This window comes from Cervus elaphus, chromosome 14 (assembly GCF_910594005.1).
Source record: "Cervus elaphus chromosome 14, mCerEla1.1, whole genome shotgun sequence".
NCBI classification, from domain to species: domain Eukaryota; kingdom Metazoa; phylum Chordata; class Mammalia; order Artiodactyla; family Cervidae; genus Cervus; species Cervus elaphus.
The window spans coordinates 66,745,496-66,764,140 of record NC_057828.1 but is presented as its reverse complement, the minus strand read 5'-3'; positions in this window follow the sequence as shown (position 1 = coordinate 66,764,140).

Below are 18,645 nucleotides of genomic sequence, written 5' to 3'. Positions count from 1 at the left end.
TGGGTGTTTCGTGTGCGCACTGAATCGATCTTTCAACATTGATAGCGGTCTTTTGTGTGGCTTCCCCGCGCTTCGCTGCTCTTGCATTGCCCTAGACGCGTGAGGAATGCCAGGCCTCCGGAGTGAGGACACCCAAGAAAACAAAAGGGGCAAAAAGATCCTCCCCGGGCCCCGTGGATTACACACACACACAACGGAATCATTTCTCTCTTTGGGCCAAGATGAAGTTGAAAAACGGAAAAGGACACATCAGAGCTGTGACAGTGATGAGACACCTAACTGAAAAGCAAATTCATAATTTAATGACATGAGTTAATAACCCACCCATAATAGCTAGGAAGTCAGTCTTTCGGGGAAGGAAAAAAAAAGGTTTCCCAGTGTTCTCACTTTTCCAATTTAAAAGGCTGGTATCATATTGTTTTTGAAACCCCTTTGTATTCCATTTTTTAAATTATCTGTATTTTCTCTTTGGAACCAAAACTCTTTCTAGTCTAGCCTCCTAAAGAGGAGTAGATTAGAAGCGGTGGTAGGCTAACTAGGATTCCAAGGAAGCACTGCCAGTCATCATCTGTTACCTTAAATGACCTGTTTCATTTCTTTCAGCCTTCCTTCCTTCATCTGTAAAATGGGATTGATGATAGGAGTTTCTATCTCATAGGCATGTTGTCAAAATAAAAGAAAAATAAAATGAGGTGGCAGTGTACATAAAAAACTTAGTGTGATGCCTGACACATGGTATGAGCTGTTCTTTCAAATGTATAGTTACATCTCAAATTTGGTAGGCATTTTTTTTTTCCTCTTTGCATTCCTTCTTAAAGTTGGGAGTGCAAATCCATCTGCTGGTTTTATCCAGATGCAGTCAACCTTTCTCTGGGATTTTTAGGTCATTCCTGAAAGCTTCATCCCATGGACAGAGGAGCCTGGTAGGTTATGGTAAGATGAAAGAAGTATATAACTAAGATGTGCATGAGTCTATTTACATAGAATTCTGTATAAAAGGATCCTTGAGGATAACAAGATTTTGTTTTCCCCTACTTCTCTCCTTCCCTCACTAAGCTACCCTGAATAGACCAGGCTCTGTAAATGTTGGCCTGTGTGGTCATCTATCCTTTCATGGGTCAGAACAGTGACTGGCAATGCAGACTTCTTGAGAGCAAAGCAATGAGGGTCTCCTCTGAACTGATAGCCTCAGAAGTAACAGAAGGTCACAGAGCAAGCACTTCAGACATGTATGAGTTTTAAAAATCCATACTATGAACTTTTAAATCAAGTTTTTAATTATTCAAAATAAATACATATTCCTTGTAGAAACTCAGCCAAGTATGAAGGAAATAAAAATCACCATAATCCTGCCCTCCAGAGAGAAGAACTCAGTAAGTGCTTCAAGTATACCCATTTACCCTTCATTTATTTCATGATTATTCAATCAGCAAATGTTTGTTAAGAACCCAGTATAGGGGCTGGACAACTTCCCAGGGCTGAGAATACCTTGTATGTTGTTAGCGGTATTTGTTCTCTCTAGAAACTACTCCTGAGAGGCAACACTTTATATGGTAGTAAGGTTCTCAGGATAGTCTACCAAAAGTCTGTGATAAGAATCCTATAATGAAACTACAGTGCTGGCCAGAAACAATCCAGGTTTTGTAGGGCTTGAATCACTTACATTTTGGGGAGCCACCTTCCAGATAAGGAAGATAAAAGTGCAAAAGCCCCTGGGAAGGGCTCATATGAATAAGGTGTCATGGGAAGTAAGCCCCTTTTGCCTTTTAGCAAACCCTAGGGCTTCCTAGGTGGCACAGTGGTATAAAGTAAAGAATCTCCCTGCTACTGTAGGAGACACAGGAGATGCAGGTTCCATCCCTGGGTTGGGAAGATCCTCTGGAGGAGGAAATGGCAAGTCACTCCAGTATTCTTGCCTGGGAAATCCCATGGACAGAGGAGCCTGGTGGGCCACAGTCCACGGGGTCACAAAAGAGTCAGCCACGATTGAGCATGCACTCACGCAGTAAACCCTCTTCGGCACTGGAATTTCTGTAGAAATTAACTGCTTTGATAAACATTGGTTTTGGGGTTTTCTTTTCTTTGCCATACCACACAACTTTATGAGATCTTAGTTCCCCAACCAGGAATTGAATCCACGCCCTTGGCAGTGAAAGTGCAGAGTCCTAACTACTGGACTGCCAGGAAATTCCCGATAACTCTGTTTTAATGTGAATATTCATATCTCATTTACTTGGGATTCCTGGGATACCGCTCCTTTTCCCCCCAAATCTGGATGAGATGGGAATGGAGATGCCCATCACCACCACAATCACCGTGCACACACACTTACTTAACGTAGCCACATCAGGGGCAGTAGGACCATGGGGTTGTGGGTAAGGGCTGCAGAAGACAGAGTAGGTAGGGTCCAATGAGAGGGGAGGGGCAGACAGGATGGGGCACTGAGGTGCTAGTGGGGCTCCTTGGGTATAATAGCACACAGCAAACCACACAGCACGAGTTGCCTGCACATCTGTTTGGTCGGCACAAGCTAAATCTACTACAAATTTAAAAACAGAATTATAGCTCTTGCTATTGCATGCTTAGTCACATTCGACTCTTTTGTGACCCCATGAACTGTAGCCCACCTGGCTCTTTCATACATGGAATTTCCCAGGCAAGAATACTGGAGTGGATTGCTATTTCCTTCTCTAGGGGATCTTCCTGACCCAGGGATTGAACTGGCACCTCCTGCAATGGCAGGCAGATTCTTTACCACTGAGCCACCTGGGAAGCCTCCTTGCTATTAAGATGACTATTAACTATTAAGATGGCTTATAAGCATACTTTTTGAAAATGAAGAACATGAATCACATCCCCATCACAACTAATAAAATCATCCTGTCTTTGCCAGTCCACCACCAGAATCTCTGAGTGTTCCGTACCTTCAAACACTCATAAGTATAATTTTTTTTAAAAAAAGATATCTTTATTACCCAGAATAGTTATGGTTTAACCTTCAAAGCCACTTCTGTGAAAATTGATTTTCTTTTTTATTCCTAAAGCCTTAACTTATAAAGTTTGGCTCTATAGAACCATTTATAACATGTTTGAATTTTTTGTTTCTTACATTTCTTTTGAGTAGATGTTGTATATTGAATGTGTTTGTATCTCCAAATTCACATGTTGAAGGCTTAATCCCTAATGCTGATGGTATTAGGAGGAGGTAGGCCTTTGAGAGATGAGGTCATGAGTTGGGGTGGGGGGGGAGGTAGAGTCCTCATGATGAGATTAGTGCCCTTATAAGAGAGACCAGAGAGTTCTCCTCTAGTCCATCTCCCTACCCAGGACACAAAGTGGCCATGAAAAGGGCCCTCTTCAAGAACTTGACCATCCTGGCACTTTGATCTCAGACTTCCAGACTCCAGAAGAGTGAGAAATAAATATATATTGAGAAACGGAGTATTTCCTGCCACATCAGTAAACAGTCAGTCGTCAGTGATTCCTGCCCTCTGGGGCACTCAGGAAGGAGAAGAATACCTGCGTGGTCTGGTAGCCATTAGGATGCAGCCACTCCCTATGGTGAGCACTGAGGAACTCAGGATGTAAACCAACACAGGATAGTGGCGTCAAGATAGCTGAGATGCACACAAAAGGGAAGAGTTCAGTGACCCCAGACACTTGCATCTTCCCATACATAGACAAGTGTTAAATTTCTTAACTTGGGACTTTGGGTTTTCTTTAATTCACAAAAAAATACTTTTGATGTTCAGACTACCTGCTGTTTGTTCCAAACTTCTATATAACCTGACTGCTTCCACCTCCCTCCCTCCCTCTCCTCGGGGCAGTTCTCTCAGTGCTACTTGAGATGCAAGTCTTAAAAATTTCCACCAAATAAAACATAACTCTCAACTTTTAGGTTGTGACTATTTTTCGAGTCAACTATATAGGTTTAAGTTACCCAGCCTGTGGTATTTTGTTATAGCAGCCCAGACCCACTATGACATATAGGTTCTCTTTACCATTGACTGTAAAAAAGAAACCAATGGAAGTGCAGATTGATTGAATACAAGATAGTAAAAACTGTACACTGCTGCTGCTGCTGCTAAGTCACTTTAGTCGTGTCCGACTCTGTGCAACCCCATAGACAGCAGCCCACCGTGCTGCCACCTATAATTTCTCATATGAACCAAAATGAATTCATTTTATGTGATTTACTTTTAAAAAGCTTCCAATCAGGTTAATTTTTCCAGATAATCCAGTCAAAAGTAGCCTTGGCAGGATTATTCAGAAACCAGTGATCCTAAAATGAGTCCTACTCTGAAGAATGCTTTCTTTGTTATTTGCTCCAAGGAAGAACAGCTAACACCGATTGTCCTCTGTATGGTAAGCACAGCATTATGTCACTCATAAGGTACGTGAGCTCACTCACTTCATCTTCCCAGCAATGCAATCAGATAGATACTATCACCATTCCGATACAGATGTGGAAATGGAAACACAGAGGGGTGAAATAATTAGTACAAGGCCAAGATCAGTTCTCACCAGTCACATGTCAGAGCCTACATTCTTAACTGTTGGAAGTATATTTTCTCTTCAACGTTCCTACCTCAGTCTAACTCTTACTGTGAGGCTTTTCTGAGCAACCCCAACCTCTGAGTTTCTCAATTTTTGGAGAATCCGTAGTTTTCCTCACTTGCTGAAATTTTACAGCCTTGCACTATTGGGGGTCCTTCCATGTATTTGTGGTGCCATCAAGATCAGTAGCTCTTGGTCTGAGACTAGACAATTGTGTGCATGTGTGTGTTTAAGTCTTATTTGGGGTACCACAATGCATACACGAGTAACACACCCAATAAGCACTTGTGGATTGAGTGTTGTTTTTATTATTTGTTCATAGTGGTTAATATTAGTCACATTACCCAGCTCATTCTTAATGGTTGGGGGTACCTCAGAGAAGAGAGTTTAAAGTCAGTGCTAACAACCTGCTAATTGTTCTAATCAGTCTCTCAACTATATGTGAATTACTCTGATAACCTGCTTTTCTAGATGCACAATTCTTACATCTATTTTTTTTTCCTTCCTCAGATCTCCACTTAGGCTATGTATTTCCTTTATTTTATTTTCAAAATTGGGGTAGATGGAAGATGAAAACATGGAACATAGTCACATGGAGGAAGAAGTGTTAGGAATCCATAACCAAGGAGTGACATTCAGCCACAGGTCAGAGAAGAGTGGAGCAGAGGGAGAGGAATTCCAGGGGCCCTGGAGGGAGGGGTCAGCCAAGCCCCCCAGGCTTTCTCTCCTTCTTGTTTCATGGCCTCTCCAGAGAGTAGAAGTTAGCTTTCCAGCCTGGACCCTCTTTTCCCAGGTCACACAACAGCTCCACCCCTGTGGGTGTAACAGATGGATCTCCAGATGCTGAAGTCATTGGTTCTCACTGGTATCTGCTTAGAGTCTGATCTTCCTTCCAACTTACATGTGCTAATAGCGTTGTTGTTCACATGTTTGTTGGTCTCTTGAGTCAACTGTAAGGTCTATGAGAACTGAAGACCTTGTTATTCCTATCACAATGGAACCAAACAGTGGGAATTCTATACAGCCTTAGAAGTAAGAGTTGCAATTAATTAAGTAGCTATTAAGTCACTATGTGGCTTCCTCATAGTCAGCGAAGAGTTGACTCATTTTGCAAAGAGCTGACTCATTTGAAAAGATCCTGATGCTGGGAAAGATTGAGGGCAGGAGAAGGGGATGACAGAGGATGAGTTGGTTGGATGGCATCACTGACTCAATGGACATGAGTCTGGGTAAACTCTGGGAGTTGGTGATGGACAGGGAGGCCTGGCATGCTGCGGTTCATGGGGTCACAAAAAGTCAGACACAACTGAGCAACTGAACTGAATTGAACTGAACTTAGTGATAATGGAAAGCAAATACTGACATCCAGAAACTTCAGAAACTGTGATATAACCAGAGGAATGTAGTGAAGGAAATTGTGAGTGTGTGTGTGTGTGTGTGTGTGTGAGAGAGAGAGAGAGAGAGAGAAAGAAACAGAACAAACAAAAAAAGTTTTCATCTCTATCACAGCTTTACCTCTTTGAAAACCCCCTCTCTTTCCTTACTCTCTTTCAGAAAGTGAAACAACATTGAGAAGGTGAACATAAAAAGTTGCAACTTCCTTCACCATAATTAAGCAAGAACCCCTAAAATAGCTAATAAGTCATTATCTCTCATTATACTACAGTTCAAAAGTTGTATTGTTTCTGATGTTATGGACTGACTTCAGATACTGAGAGCTGAAGTTTTTAAAAGCTAATGGAAAATATTATTGCCGTTGAGATGTAAACAACCTATTTTAGATCATATTCTTAAAAGGCCAAAATGAGTGTTTGAAGAGGTTTTGGGGTGTTAGCATACATCAAGCAGTGTTCTAACCTCCCCTGCATGTTTTAACTGTTTTAAGTCCCCCTGCAATGCTATGAAGGAATTGTTACGAATATCGCCATTTTCTAGAGGCCAGATCTGAGGTACAAGGAGCTTAAGTAACACAGCCAACACCAAGGTTGTCCAGTAAGTGACAGAGCTGGGATTTGCTCTTATACCTGGTGCTTAGACTATGCCAAGCACATTGATGGTGGCCATGGGCCCAGATAAGAACAGTTTTATCTTCTGGAATCTGCTAAATGATAGGGAGTCTCAGTACACTTCCCATCTTCTCCAGAGTGGTCTTTATCACTTGTGAGGAGCCACAACGAGAAAAAAAGGGTTAGCACTGTCAGACATGACACCTGCTGGCTAATCAGAGGCTTCCAGTAGTTCTTCTGGCCAGGAGACTGTTGATGGAGGTAGGCGATTACAGAGCAAAGGTGGCTAGAAGGCTTGAAACATGATGACATTTCCATGCTTCAGCACTCGGTTTAATTAAATCAGGTCCAAAATAACTGCCAGTTAACAGCTTTGCCTTATTCAGAATGCTCAGTGGCGATGGAAGGTAAGCATTAGCATGAACATTTAAAATGCTTTCACCAGTTTGAAATGGTGGCTTTATTCATCTCTTCCTCTCCTCCTTGCTTAGTTCTGAACCCCAGTCCAGGCCTCAGTCCCTCTCTGCTGGACTCAGGGTCAGTCACCTTGACTTCTGTCTCTCTGGTTGAGCACTGGTCCTTGTGGTTGTAGAATCCCTTCTCTAAAGCACAGATCCATTTACCGTACATGCTTCCAGCTCTTTGATGAGTCCAGAATGAATTCTAAACTTCTCCATCATGACACAAACCTTCCATAATTTGGCTTCTGCTCACTTTTTCAGATTGATTCCCAGTTCTAGTTGCAAACTGTACAGATGAAGACCCAACTACCTGGTTGATTTGCTGTTTCCTATTCATTTCTGCCATTTTCAACCCCTGTAACCTTGCACCTGTCCCTCTGTGTAGACTACTCAAACCCCTACACATCTCAAGAGCTTGTCTCTCAGCTGACCCCAGTTTTCTCTGCCACTCACTAGCTCCGTCTTTGTGGGCAAACCATTTGACTATTGGTCGAGCCTCGGGTTCTTCATCTGCAGCAGAGGGACCATATTGTATATATAGAGAAGATGTGTAATCTAGAAAAATGGTACCAATGAACCTATTTGCAGGGCAGGAATAGAGACGCAGACATAGAGAATGGACTTGTGAACACAGCGGAGGAAGGAGAGAGTGGGACGAATTGTGAAATATACACCACCATGTGTAAAGTTGACATATGCACACGACCATGTGTAAAACTGACATATATATATATTACCATCTGTAAAATAGCTAGTGGGAAGCTGCCGTATAGCACAGGAAGCTAGGCCTGGTGCTCTGTGATGACCTAGAGGGGTGGGATTGGGAGTAGGTGGGAGGGAGGCTCATGAAGGAGGGGATATATGTATACAGAGAACTGATCCACTTTATTGAACAGCATAAACTAATACAACATTGTAAAACAATTATCCTCCAATTAAAATACATACATACATAAATAAACAAATAACTAGAAATAGAAGCCTGGTGTTCGGCACCCTTAGAGATCAGATATGGATGTGTTATAAGTAGCTATTATATTATCACTTGTGCTTTGTGGTCTGGCTTAGATGTCCTTTGCTCTGAGAAGCTTTCCACAGTCCCCCTTATCAGAATTGAGCTCTTCCTATTGCAGGTTTGGGGTTGCTTTAAAAGCCTTTGAGATTAGGTTTATTTGTTAGTTAACTGAGTCTCACTAATATTGGGTTGGCCAAAAAGTTCATTCAGGTTTTCCCCGCAAGCTGTATTAAAAAAAGAAATAGACCTGTGTGTACATGGTGATTTTAAGGTGACACTTAAAAATCACCACCGAAAAGTTAGCTCATCCAGTAAATGGTATTAAGACAACTGGGTAAAGTACCAAGGAAAAAGCATAGGTTATTATCTTTACCTTACAATGCATAGCATCTAAATCTAACTGATTCAAAATTTCATGGTTTAAAGGGCTTCGCCAATAAAGCAGCAGTAAAGACTCCGCCTGCCAATACAAGAGATGTGGCAGGAGCTGCGGGTTTGATCCCTGGGTCAAGAAGTTCCCTTGACGAAGGAAATGGCAACCCACTCCAGTATTCTTGCCTGGGAAATCTCACAGAGGAGGCTGGTGGGCTACCCTCCATGGGGTTGGAAAGAGTCAGACACGACTTAGTGACCACACACATTAAAGCATTAGAAATAAAAAAGATGTCATGCAAATATATACTTTGCAAATTGTACAATTCAGTCAGTTTTAGAATATTTACATGACTGGGCAACCATCACCACCCTATAATTCTGGAACATTTTTATCACCTCAAGGAAGAGGAGGGTTCCAATCTGACCACACCTTCACAGACACTTGTTATTGCCTGTCTTTTTTGTTCTAGCTGTCCTACTGGGTGTGAAGTGGTATCTCATTGGAGGCTTGATTTACATTTCCCTACTGACCAATCATGTTGAACATCTTTTTGTGTGTTCTTCTCTTGAAGTTTGCTTATAATTTCATGATGGCAGTTGCTATAGCCAGCACCTGTTTACTCTTTACACTTCCTATAACCCTTTGCTCAAAAGTTTGTAAACTGTGGGGCTTGAAACGTGTTTCATGAATGAGCTATTTATTCCTAATATCACCCAGGAGGTATCCTGATATGAACTATGGAGAGAAGAGAGAGAATGTTTGGACAAAAGAATAGAGCTAAAACCCCCAAAGAATACAGTGTCTATTACTCAGAGAGTATCCAAATTATATGCTGAATAATATTTTATAGCTGTTTAAGAAATATTACCTGATATTTCTACCAGGTGATCCACTTTCATCACATTTTTCCCTTGATTACTGGGAGAGATTCAGTAAGTAGGTATTATGTCAAAATTAAGACGTTTTGGTTTTAGATGAGAGGGGGAAGAAAAAGAATTAAACTGGAAAATGTCATTTTCAACTCCTGATAATAATTGAGCCCAACTTAACTCCTTCATACTCCTCCAAAGCAATTTTTTTTTTAAATAGAAAGAAATCTGTAACTATCTGAGAAATTCAATGAAGATGCTACCACAATTCAGAAAATCTACAAACTATTTGTTAGATACCTTCCCTAAATGAAGTGAGATTCATCTGAAAGAAAATAAAGGCAACCCTCAATTCACTAAATGCAAAAGCAAGCCCCAAGGAACTAGGAGAAGGAGCTTGTGATGGGATCTCTCTGTCACCTACGCAAGAAGGCAGGAGCTGGAGTTGCCAGGGAGGAGTGAGTCATCCCTATGAACTGCCTGGAAGTGCTCCAGACAGCAAAATGCAGAGTCAGAGCCCACTGCAGTGCTCAGCCCGGCTGCTAAGGGAGACTGTGGGGAAGACAGCCTAGCCAGGCAATGGAGGGGGGTACCCCACAACGGGTAACCCTCTGCAGAAGCTCCAACTCACCAGGGTTGCCTGCCTTCCTTAGCCATCCGTGTTCCACCGTGTCAGGCTACTGCTCTGATTGATGTAAACGGGTCCCTTCTTCTGTGCTGAAGAATGTGGTGGTGTTTTAGTTAGCTTTTTTTCATCCTAAGGAGTGGAAGTTAATTATACTAGCTTGAGTTGGAGGGACCAGGGAGAATTACTGTAAGACTCCTGATAGCATCAGAGGAAGCAGAGCCCCTCTGGAAATTCAAGAATGGGGACCCTACAATGATGGGGCCTCATGGACATGAATGTAAGGACTCATAGCAGTGACCTAGTATTGACAGGTTCCCATGTTGCCCCCAGCTGTCTGTCCCACCGTGAAGAATTGTAATGTCTCCTAGGAGTTCTTATCACAAGGAAAAATTTTTTTTCTTTTTTTGGATTAGACGGTGGATGTTAACTAAAATTTTTGAGGACATTTGACAATATAGGTAGTCAAGTCATTACAGTGTAACAAACTTATATACTGTTGTATCTCAATAAAATTGGGGAAAAACAAATTGTAATGCTAGTGAATTAGAATGGTATTACTATTGGTGATATATCAAATAGATTCTAATTCATATGTATGTGCATGTGTATGTGCTCAGTCATGTCTAACTCTGCGACCCCATAGACTATAGCCCATAAGGTTCCTCTGTCCATGGAATTTTCCAGGTAAGAATTCTGGAGCGGGTTGCCATTTTCTTCTCCAGGGGATCTCCAAGACCCAGGGGTCAAACCAGCATTTCTTGTGTCTCCTGCATTGGCAGGCAGATTCTTTAACACTGAGCCACATGGGAAGCCCCAATTTGTATGTACACCAGTCACAAATTTAAATATTTTATGAGTAGTAGCAATTTGCTTTGCAAAATACCACACCGTAGTTCACATGGCTGAAATCCCTTGTGATCGGCAAAAGAGAAAGATGGATATTTTCCCCAAAGTAGAGAAATGTATAGGCCACATTCTTTGATGGCAGTACAATAAAATTGAAAATGAATCAAAAGGAGATTTTAAAAACTCACAAAAAATTTAAAAAATACTATCCTTGTGTGTAAAAAAGTTGAAAATTCAAATAAATGGGAAAGAATAGATCATGCTATAAATAGTGCTGGAACACACTGTTAGCAATTTGCAATGACAAAATTAGATTCCCTACCTTGAGAAATATACAAAAATAAATATCAGATGGTTGACATTTTTAAATATGAAAGGTAAAGCCACTTTCATTTTCTTTTCAGTAGAAAAATAAATAAATCATAGGTAAAACTGTATGTAATCTTGAAATAGGCAAGGCTTATCTAAGCAGAAATCATAAATAAAAAGATTACTAGTTTTGAATGCATAAAACAATTGCACATCAGAAAAACAACATAAACAAAATAAAAAGTAAATGACACACTGGGGTAATATTTGTATTCTATCTGATAGATGACTAGTTAGGTCATTAATATGTAAAGAGTCCTGTAAACCAATAACAAAAAGACAAAAATTCAATAAAACACTAGTCAAGAATGTGAAGAAATAATTCATCAAAGATGAACTATAAATTATTAAAAAATGAATAATAAGTTAAATGTTACTAGTGTTTAAAGAAAATAAAAAAATATGATGCCATTTTCTCCCTAATTGGCAAAGGATGTTTTAAAAAATTACTGTCTATAGAGTTAAGGAAGTTTTAGGGAAACAGGCACCCTTATATGCTACTGATAAAGTAATTTAATCAGTATATATCAAATCATTAGAAGGTTATATGCCCTGTGCCTTAGCAATTACTAGCCCTTTATCATAAGGAAATATGGTTCAGTGATGTATGCTAATATACACCATACCAAAGAATTTTTAATCAAATGGGGAAATATTTATGATACCTCATACTATAAAAGAAGATATCAAAATTGTATGCTATATGAACATAAACTAGTTGAAAGATATACACAGGTGCTTTGAAAAATATTAAAGTGTTAATGGAAATTTCTATATATTTTCTCCATTTTTCAAAAAGCACAGTTTACTTTTATAGTAAGAGAAAAAGAGTATTGAAAATGGAGTCTACTCCTTTAAGAATATTTTCCTGAGAACAATTAAAGAAGTACAGCTATTGGGACTGAAAGTGACCTTTAAGATTTTTAGTTCAAACTCCCATTCTGCTCACTGGAAGCTCATTCAGCACTTCTACTTATAGTATAATTAACATGCTTTGAGATTGCTCTTATATATATAACTATATATAACTTATTTATATATATAGCTATTTTCCTAGTGTTTTCAGAGGAGGGTCACACAAATATAAGGCCTATCTGGACAGGTAAAGACACAGTGTTCTAAGGATGAGAGAAAAGAGCGGCTGGCTATTTTAAGTCTTTGCTCTCTGGCAGCGAATTCTGGCCATGCTTTTTTAGGTTGATTAACAGCCTGTTAAACATCCTCTACCAGGAGATGGCTTCTCTGGCAGCCATGAGAATTCCCTTGCAGACTTACAACTAGAGAGAACTCAGTGGCCCAAGTCCCCAGCTGCTGCAGTCTGAAACCCCTGACTGTGTTTATACAGAGGTCATACTTCCCAGAGCTGCGCCCAGTCAATGGCTGAGTGCAGCAAGGTGACTGGCCATCCTTTCCTGGGAGACACAGGGCTCTTCTGCTCCTCTGACAGCAAGTTTTGTCCCCAGGACCCTCTGCTCTTTGCTGAATCTTCCTCAAACTGTTCGGCAACCTAGAACCCCTCTGTTTTTTATTTTTTAGCAGCCCTGTGTGGCATGTGGGACCCTAGTTCCCCAACCGGGGATCAAACCTGTGCCCCCTGCATCGGGAGTGTGGAGTCTTAACCACTGGATCCCCCCAGGGAAGTCCTCAGTTTAGAACACTTCCACCCAATCTTCTCTCCCTCCCTCCTTCACTGCTGCTCAGACTTGCCCTCCCAGCCTCCTCTGGTTTTCTCCCTACTTTTTCCTCACACAAGCATTCTCCCTAATAAAATTTTGCATATTTAATCCCATCTTGGCATTTGCTTGCTCAAAGGACTCAAGCAAACATAACTTTTGAAATCCTAAATCTTGCTGCCCGCTTCAACTTCTAATGTCAGCAACTAATTCAGATTTAAAACATGTACAGGTCGGTGTTAGTTTGTGGAATATACGTTTGTAAATAGCACTCTCCACTGTATTTAACTCCTTTACAGGCAGACAAAATACAGTGACAAGCTAATTAGCATTAGTAAGAGAGTTAAACAATAAAATCATAAAAGCTTCCATGTTGTCTTTTTTTTTGGTAAGGGGAGGGGTGGTGTCATATGTTCTTCAAAGCTTGGGTCAGCCTGTTTTAGAAATACTAAAACCATGTGGTTTCAGACTATGGTTTCTTCATGTCTCTCTCTTTGAGCACTTATAGTTGCATTGTTCCTTCACATTTTCCTGAGGAACTAGAGCTAGATAGGGCACAACACCTTTAAAGGCTTGACATCACCATTGCTAACAGAATCCATGGGGCAGAAAATGCTTATTTAAATGTGGTCACGTCAAAGTCCTTCTCACTCTCAGCTACAATAGAGCTTCAAGCTTTTGTTGCAGAGACAGCCTGTCAGGAAATCACCTTGCAATGCGCTGTTACAGTTAGACGGCTGTAACCCCCACCCCTGAGGCTCAGAAGTGGCCAACAAGCTGGGGATGAGCCCTCCGCGGTGTCACTTCCTGTGAGGCTAGAGGGAGATGCCTCTTGTGGGTGACTGATCAGCGGGCTCTGACACCCATGACATGCTAGCTCCCTTACCAGCACCATGAACATTCTGGAGTGCGGTCCTGTGTGTCACCCAGGTTGACCACCATACTGCTACAGGTAGAGATCCAGTACTGACCCTGTAGATCTGGGCTCCACGTGAGTGGAGCTACAATTGCCACTGGAGGTCATGCCTCTGAAGACAGACACAACACAGTGGCAACCTTCCGTGAGAAGCCCCCGTGTTCCCTCCACCACTGGGATTGACCTGCTGTCACCCTCTCTCAGGTCCTAAGCAGAAGAAGCCATAAAGCTGATCAACAGAAGATTCAAGATTTTGAGCCAGGGTTTTCTTTTCTTTTTTTAAAAAGTTTTGGCCATGCTAGGACTTTGTTGTGGCACATGGAATTCTCTAGTTGAAGCATGGGCTTAGTTGCATGCCCACATGAAACTTAGTTCCCTAACCAGGCATTGAACCTGCATCCCGTGCATTGAAAGGCAGAGTCTTAATCACTGGACCACCAGGGAAGTCCCTAACCCAAGATTTTCTGATTCTAGGGCTATGATTCTACCACAGTGTTCACTGGATGAGGAGCCAGAGGTTGTGCTTAGTCGCTCAGTCATGTCCAACTCTTTGTGACCCCATGGACTGTAGCCCACCAGGCTCCTCTGTCCATGGGCTTTCCCAGGTGAGAATACTGGAGTGGGTTGTCATTCCCTTTTCCAGAGGATCTTCCCGACCCAGGGATCGAACCTGGGTCTCCTGCATTGCAAGTAGATTCTTTACTATATGAGCTACAGGGAAATTCCTGGCCTGCAAAGATTGCCTATGCTGTTCACTGCTCTGCCACCTGTTTCCCATAGCCTTCAAGCTGATTTAGATTCAACCAGACTTGGCCATTGGTATGGAGGTTGAATAGCATAGACTGCCACAGTTTGCATGTATTAGGCTTCCTGGGTCCAAGCCCAGTTCTGAGGGTTTGATCTGAATTATTTTCATTTGATCCTCACTGCATCTCCATGGGGAGGGTGCCATTAAATTATACTCACTTAACAAATAGGGAAGCACATGGAAGCTCATGAAGTTTAGGTCCTTATTCAAAGTCACAAAGCTCCAGATTTCAACTTGGGCTTAAGTTATTTTACATTTTTTATTATCCCATATTCTTCCAGATGGGATTGGAGGTTGGTATTGTCAACAGTGATAAATCATAGAAGATACTTTTATAAGGAGAAATGATGCTAGCGAAGGAAGGGTGATTCAGTCCCCACTAAACCCTGTCACCACAGGAGCCAATACATCTAGGGCTAGTCTTGTGCTGGAGGCTAATTTAATTTAGATTGTTAACTATAAATTAGGGTAATATTTTACTGGATTACCCCTGCTTGGGTCATTCATCACTCCTCCCTTTCTCACACCTGTCCAATAAGAACTTAGTCTCCTCAAATTTGTCCTCCTTCTCTGCTCTCATCGCTGTTCCTCTCTTCAGGTCCTCATCATCTCTTGCTGGATGTGGAAGTAGGGCATTGAGTAAGGACATGGGAAACTAGAGTTCTGTGCATTGCTAGTGAGAATGTAAAATGGTATAGCTGCAGTGAAAAATAGCCTGATGGTTCCTGAAGAAGTTAAAATTAGAATTACCATTTGATTCAGCAATTTTACTTCTAGGTATATACCCCCCAGGCATCCCCCAATGGCTCCACTGATTCAACACTTCTTCCTCTGTCTGTCCGTTTTCTCTCTTCACTGTCAGCAGAATCCTGTTGCTTTCACTTCCTAAATGTCTTCTTTTCAGTTTCTTCTCTGTTCCAGCTCAGACCCTACCACGGAGAGTGTGGCCATCTAGCCTGTCTCCCTGTCTCTTGACCTCACTCGACTTCAACCCACCCTCCACATACCAATTGAAAGATATCAATTCTCTGCATAAAATTATTTACTGCCTTTTGGAGCATCAAAGGATATTATCAAAAATGTGAAAAGGCAACTCACAGAATGAGGGAAAATATTTGTAAACCACATATCTGACAAGCAATTAACATTGCATATAGATAACATTGCATAGATTCTATATGCAATTGCATATGGAATTCATAAAGAGCTCCTATAATCCTACAACAAAAAAGCAAACAACTCAATTAAAAATAGGCAAAGGATTTGAATGACATTTCTCCAAAGATTATATGTAAATAGCCCACTAGCACATGAAAAGATGCTCAACATCACCAATCCTTAGGGAAAAGCAACTCAAAATCACAGTGAGATACCACTTCACACCCTTTAGGATGGCTATTATCAAAAAACAAAAACAAAGGGGGAGATATGGAGACACTCAAATTGCTGTTGAGAATGTAAATTGTATAGCTGCTGTGAAAAATAGTCTGATGAGTCCTGAATAAGTTCAACATAGAATTACCATATGATCCAGAAATTTGGGTCTTCCCAGCTGGTGCTAGTGGTAAAGAATCTACCCGCCAATGCAGGAGACGCAAATGATATGGATCTCTTCTTCCCTGGGTCAGAAAGATCCCCTGGAAAAGGAAATAGCAATCCACTCCAGTATTCTTGCCTGGGAAATCCCATGGATAGAGGAGCCTGGCAGGCTATAGTCCATAGAGTTGCAAAAGTCAGACACAACATAGTAACTAAAGAACAGCAGCAACATATCCCACAGACTGAAAGCAGGAACTGAAACAAACACTTGCACATCGATGTTTAGAGTAGCCTTCTTCACAATAGTCAAAAGTGGAAAGGGCAGTGCAAGTCACTCGGTCGTGTCCGACGCTTTGCGACCCCATAGACTATACGGTCCATGGAATTCTCCAGGCCAGAATACTGGAGTGGGCAGCCTTTCCCTTTTCCAGGGGATCTTCCCAACCCAGGGATTGAACCCGGGGCTCCTGTATTGCAGGCGGATTCTTTACCAGCTGGACCACAAAGGAAGCCCAAGAATACTGGAGTAGGTAGCCTATCCATTCTCCAGGGGATCTTCCCGACCCAGGAATTAAACCAGGGTCTCCTGCATTGCAGGCAGATTCTTTACCAACTGAGCTATCAGGGAAGCCCCCCAAACAACCCATTTGTCATCAACAGATGAATGCATTAAAAAGAGTATCTGTGTGTATGTGTAGAGAGATATACAGATACAGACATGTAAAATTCAACCTTAAAAATGAAATTCTGATACACGCCAGAAATGGATGAACCTTAAAAATATTATGCTGTGTGAACTAGCACAAAAGGACAAATAGTGCATGATTCCACCTATATGAGTTTCTTAGAATAGGTAAATTCATAGAGATTGAAAAAAGAGTAGTGGTTGAAAGTAGAACAGAGGCTGGTGGTGGGCAGGGAAAGTGGCGGAATGTATGCTTAGTGAGAAGAGTTTCTGTTTGGGATGATGAAAAGTTCTGTAAATGGATAGTGGTGATGCACATACAACATTGTGAATGTACTTAATGCCACTGAATTGCACACTTAAAAATAATATAATGTCAGATTTTATGCTATGTATATTTTACTACAATGAAAATATTGTTTACTGTCAACAGGATAAAGTCTAGACTCCTTTGCGTAGCCAATAAGACCTTCCATGTCCTCACCTCCATTAATACTTTCAGGTTCATCTGCCACATATCTCCCTGACTATAATAAGGCATTTGAACTACCTTCCTGTCACCATGGACTTCCATGCCATCTTCCTTCCTTCAAATCTCAGCTCAGTCTTCCTCTTCCAGGAAGTCCCTCCAACTTGACTCCTCAAGCTTAACTCGGATCCCTCTATCTGTTCTCTCCATATTACTTAAACAGATAAACTCACACTCATCCCTCAAGGTGGAAATTCTCTGTAGTCCCTCTGTGAAGCTCTCCTTTCCTTTCTCAGGCAGGGTTGCTTCTCCCAGGATCATGTTCCTGAATCTCTCAATGCTCTTTTCCCCTCATGGAAATTATTTCTTTGTCTGTCTTCTCTCTCACTAGCTTGAGAGTTTCTCAAGGGAGGAGACTCCAGGACCTCAACATGCCCCAGTGTAGTGGAGTGAAAGGCCCATTCAGAAAGCCTTGCTGGATGAACGCCTATTTCTGAATGGCTACATCTCAAGTCCACTGCTTTTGATTTTGGACTTAGGAAGAAAAAGCATTTGTTCTCTAGGGAAATAGAGGAAAGATTTTCTATACTTTTCCTATCAAAGACACAGAAAGTCTTATTTTCAACCTATAAGAATGTACACTCTTTAAGACATCCTGGCTTTGTTTGATTTTGGTTTTGGTTGGTTGAGTCTCTTTAGCCCTAAGGATATACCGTGAAGACTGGAAGTTATCATTACTTCTAGCTTTACAAATAAGAAACTACTAGGGAAATTAAAAAAAAAAGGAAAGACAACTTTTAATAACTTCCAGAAAATGTGGTTATTTAAAGAGGGATATTTTGGGGCTTCCCTGGTGATCCAGTCGTTGGGGCTCTGCACATCCCCTGCAGGGGATGCCTGTTCGATTCTTGGTTGAACAACTAAGATCCCACATACCAAGTCTCACTGCCAAATAATAAAATAAAAGCTATAATTTGTTATTAAAAAGTGAAGGGGGATATTTTGCTCAAACCATGTAATATAGGCCTACATAATGCCATTTTTCACATTTTTATGCTGACTTCTATTAGCCCATCTCTGCCTTCCTAATATAAATTGTTACGTCATCACTCACTACTGTTTTCAGTTGTCCCTACCAGAATCAAACATTTACCTTTAGCCAAAGTCATTTTTAAATAGAGACTTCCATGAAGGTCTAATATAGAGAGAATAATAAGTAAATAAGACTCTGCATACCTATCACACCAGGCACTGTCCTCTACACTACTTTATCCACCCGTATTAGTCTGCGAGGGCTGCTGAAAACAAAGGTCTACCACTAGAGTAGCCTAAGCAACAAAACTGTTGTCTTACAGTTGTGGAGGCTAAGAAGTCCAGGATCGAGGTGTTGACTGGGTTGTCTCCTCCTGAGAGCTGTGAGAAGAATCT